Below are 4,856 nucleotides of genomic sequence, written 5' to 3'. Positions count from 1 at the left end.
AGAGTGCTAATTACCAGAATCTATAAAGAACTCAAAAAACTATACACCAAGAATACAAATAATCCAATCAACAAATGGGCTAAGGAAATGAACAGACACTTCACAGAAGAAGATGTACAAGCAATCAACAGATATATGAAAAAATGTTCAACATCTCTAGTAATAAGAGAAATGCAAATCAAAACCACCCTAAGATTCCATCTCACCCCTATTAGAATGGCGATTATCAAATCACAAGCAACAATAGGTGTTGGCGAGGATGTGGGGGAAAAGATACACTCTTACATTGCTGGTGGGGTTGCAAATTAGTGCAGCCACTCTGGAAAGCAGTATGGAGATTCCTCAGAAAGCTTGGAATGGAACCACCATATGACCCAGTTATCCCACTCCTTTTCCTATACCCAAAGGACTTAAAATCAGCATACTGCAGAGATACAGCCACATCAATGTTCATTGCTGCTCAATTCACAATAGCCAGATTGTGGAACCAACCTAGATGTCCTTCAATTGATAAATTGATAAAGAAACTGTGGCATATATATACAATGAGAATATTACTCTGCCATAAAGAATGATAAAAAATATGGCATTTGCAGGCAAATGGATGAAATTGGAGAATATCATGCTTAGTTATATAAGCCAATCTCAAAAAAACAAAGACGAATGATTTCACTGATAAGCGGATGGTGACATATAATGGGGGGGGTGGGAGGGGTTAGTGTTAGGGTTAGGGTTAGGTTTATGGGTAGGGTTAAGTAGGGTGGCAAGAATGGAGGAAGGAAGGACTGTATAGAGGGAAAAGAGGAGTAGGAGGGGTGGAGGGGAAGGAAAAAAATAACAGAATGAATCAAACAACATTAACCTATGTAAATTTATGATTACACAAATGGTATGCCTTTACTCCTTGTACAAACGGAGAAACAACATGTTCCCATTTGTTTACAATACAAAAAAATGCTCAGAGAGCCAGAGTGTTGCTTGAAGATGAAATGTGTCATCATTTAAATAAAAGTGGGACTATAAAACACCCTCTTCCTATACACCCCCTTTCCCCAAAACCTTAACAAGGTAACGGAACTGTGACAGCAAGTCTGACACAAAACACCCAGACACATATGACCTTGAAGAACACTGACTATCTTGTGCACAATGGGAACTAGAACAAGTTAGTGTAATCTGATTTTCCTATAGTAATGTCAGCAAAATTTCATCTTAGTAATCTACTTTCAAAATGGGCAAGTTGTACTGCAGAGATGTAAGATAAAATGGATTGCTGCATATACAGTGAACTGCCTCTGTCTTCCTCCACTGGTCTCCTGTGAATCTGTAACCAGTCACGTTCGTGAAATGGAAGCAAATGTTAAACTGGAGCAACACCCACAGCTCACAGACATAGCTGTATAACTGCTGTATGACCACCAATGTAAAGTTACCTTCTTCGAAGGACACCAAATATCATATCTTCCATTTACTATAGGAGCATAGGCTTATGGCTAAGCCCATTGCTGAGGCGAGCTATGACTGATAGATTGAGATAGGTAAGTCCAGTACAAATAGAAATTAAGGGAAAATTTCTCTCTCATGGAAAGAAACTAGCATCTAACCTCTTTAAGTATGGGTTGGACGTCTTTAATTAATATGATTTAAACTTTAATTCAAAATAGTGATTGCTTATCATGACAAAGTCAAACACCATGGGCAAGAGCATGTACTCCCCTTGGGACTGGTTATGGACAAGTATGGTCCATGGTCCATGGATGACCATACTTGCTTTATAATTGAACTGAACAAGACCTAAACTACAAGCCTGCATCCTTCCCATTTCCTGTGTAAATCCTCCTTGGGACCTTGCAAAACCTGGCATAGAATGATTCAAGCTGCCAGGCAACTTTACACACTTTCTATAATTTGTCCTCAAAGAGCATGCATTGTTATTGAGTTTCAGGTTGAGGCTTCAGTTAAGAACACTGCTGCTGCCTTAAATAATGCTCAGAGAGCCAGAGTGTTGCTTAATGAAGAAACTATTCAGGTGCAGAAGGTGATGCTAGATACACCCTCTGCAGAACCAGGAGGTACCTATGTCCTCATTAAAGCAGTGTCTTTATCTGATAATATTCTTAATGCATCTTTGGCTCTACATAAGTCACAAACCTATATTATAGCTAAAGGTGAACTTGGTATTGATCCTTTTTCTGCTTGGTTACAGTCTCTTCCTGTTTCCTGAAGACATGTTGTAATGTATTATCCCTCTTATAATAGAGCTTATCATATTCTGCTGCTCTTGATATTGATGTTCTAGAATTTGGCATAATGTATATTATGATGTGCTGTGCAAAGGACATTCTAGAATTTCGGCATAATAAGATTTTAAGGGTATTCAGGCACATGGAAGGTGAAATGTATCATCATTTAAGAAAAGTGAAACAATAAAACACCCTTTTCCTATACACCCCCTTTCCCCAAAACCTTAACAAGGTAAGGGAACTGTGACAGCAAGTCTGGCACAAAACACCCAGACACATATGACCTTGAAGAACACTGGCTATCTTGTGCACAATGGGAACTAGAACAAGTTAGTGTTATCTGTAGGAAGCTGCTTTCCTGCATATACACCAGTAAAGTTGCTACTTGCAGTGTTGGTGGGCCAGCAAACTAAGCAAGCTAATGATAATGATGTTACTGTGTCTGCAGTCTACCATATACAAGCCCTCTCTGAGTTGTAACTGGATAAAATTTCATAAAGGAAAAGAATCACAATATGGCAAAGCATTGGGTGACAGAAGTACTGTCTGTCAGTCTGTCACCACTGTATTCTCTTTTTTTATTTAATTATTTTTTTATATTTTATGGACTGCATTTTGATTCATTGCATACACATGGAGAGGGGGTTTATGAAAAATGGTGGAATGAGACACACATCATTACCCTATGTATATGTTTGATTACACGAATGGTATGAATCTACTGAACTCTTCTTGAAACCATGATCTCTTGTTAGCTTTCCACAGAAATACCTCCATGCTGTCTCTGAACATTTTTTTGGCTACTTTGACACCTAATCCTACTGGATAGCTATAGAGGTGCTTAAGCATTACTGCATTTAATTATATGAAACCTTTGATGACTGCTATTCAAAAAAGTATCAGAACTTTCACATTATTTCAACTTCCTGTGCTAATGTGTACCACCATAGAAAGGTAAAAATAGATTTGTATGAAATAATTGGTTTTGTTACATATCTCACAGGTGTTTTTGTGAAAATTCAACATATTTTCTTACTAACCATAATTGTATATGAGGGAATATGGGCCAAGGCCTTCTCAATATTTACTATTCAACAAACAATAGAGATATTGAGAAAAAAAATTTAAGTATCTGAATATATCTTTAATTAAACCAGAAAGATTTTCTTCATAGAAAAGGTAAATTGAAAGATATATTCAGGTGATTTTTAAATTGGTAACATCCTCTTTCCAGTCAAATTATAAAATGCTCTTTTATCAAAAAACCACACATTTTATTTTCAAAAAATGTAAGCCCTCAGACTGATTAGAATTATTATATGGGAAAAGTCACTATTGGTGTAGATCTTGATTTGATGTGGCTGAGTTCTCCACCAGTAGATGGTATTTAGGTAGATTGTTTTATTTTTACATTTTAGAAAGAACTCTGATGCCTTCTTTAAGTATTTACTCAGTAAGTCAAATAGAGTGAAAGGATAGTGTGTGAATGGATGGGCCAAAGAACTACTGGTAAAGAGACAGAAATACTATTGCAAAATTAACGTCACCAGTACACAGGTCATTCTCACCCCAGTAGTCTCCTAACTGCTCCTCTTACATCATTGTTTATGAGAGTATAGATGAGAGGGTTGAGGCAAGGTGTGACAACAGTATAACACAGGGAAATGAACTTCCCTTGATCTTGAGAATTTTCTCTTGTTCACTGGAGATAAATGCACAGAACTGGAATGAAAAAGAAGGAAACAACCATAAGATGGATTCCACATGTCCCAAAGACTTCCTGAAGTCCAGTTCTTGACTGCATCCTGGTTACAGCATGAAAAATGGCACCATAAGATGTCAGAATGAGGATGACAGGGATGGAAATAAAAAACACAGAGTCATGACCTTGAGGGTCAGTTCATCAGCAGGAGTATCAGCACATGACAATTTCAGGAGTGCTAGCATTTTACAGAAGTGATCTACTTGATGATGTCCACATAGGGGTACTTGGAGGGTAAAGAGGGAATGGAGTGCTGAGTTTATAAAGCTACTTACAAAGGAAGCTATAGCTAAAAAGTGGCAGAGTGGAGGGTGCATGAGGACAGTGCAATGCAGGGGTCTGCACACAGCTACATAAGGGTCATAGGACATCACCACCAGGAGGACACACTCTGCTTCCTAGTGCTAGGACAAAGTAAAGTTGAACCATGCAACCTGCATAAGAAAAGGTCTTCTCTGGGCCCCAGAGACTCACCAGCAGTTGTGGGATGGAGCTGATAGTGTAGCAAAGATCCAGAAAGAGAGGTTTGAGAGGAAGAAGTGCATGGGAGTGTGGAGATGGGAGTCCAGGTGTGACCGCATGATGATGAACAGGTTGCCTATCAGTGTCAACAAGTAGAATATCAAGAAAACCACAAAGAGAGCTGCTTCCAAGTGAAGCCATTTAGAAAAACCCAGTAGAATGAAGTATCCTTCAGAAGTAGCATTGATTTTTTCCATCATCATTTGTTATCTGAAGGGGGAAGATAATCACATAATTTCAAAATAATTAAATAATGGCTCCAAAAAGCATAGAGATATTTGAAAAATTAACAAAAGACCTTGACACTGTTCAATCCTAGGGCAATTTAG

At 38.1% G+C, this 4,856-nt stretch overlaps 1 pseudogene; it reads right to left on the bottom strand.

Annotated features, from left to right (window-relative positions):
* Positions 1-3,807: 3,807 nt before the first annotated feature.
* LOC124989793 (olfactory receptor 2J3-like) lies at positions 3,808-4,727 on the bottom strand (annotated as a pseudogene).
* Between the last annotated feature and the right edge of the window lie 129 nt (positions 4,728-4,856).

This window comes from Sciurus carolinensis, chromosome 7, assembly GCF_902686445.1.
Source record: "Sciurus carolinensis chromosome 7, mSciCar1.2, whole genome shotgun sequence".
NCBI lineage: Eukaryota > Metazoa > Chordata > Mammalia > Rodentia > Sciuridae > Sciurus > Sciurus carolinensis.
The sequence above is the reverse complement of the archived record's forward strand: the minus strand, read 5'-3'. Positions and strand labels throughout refer to the sequence as shown.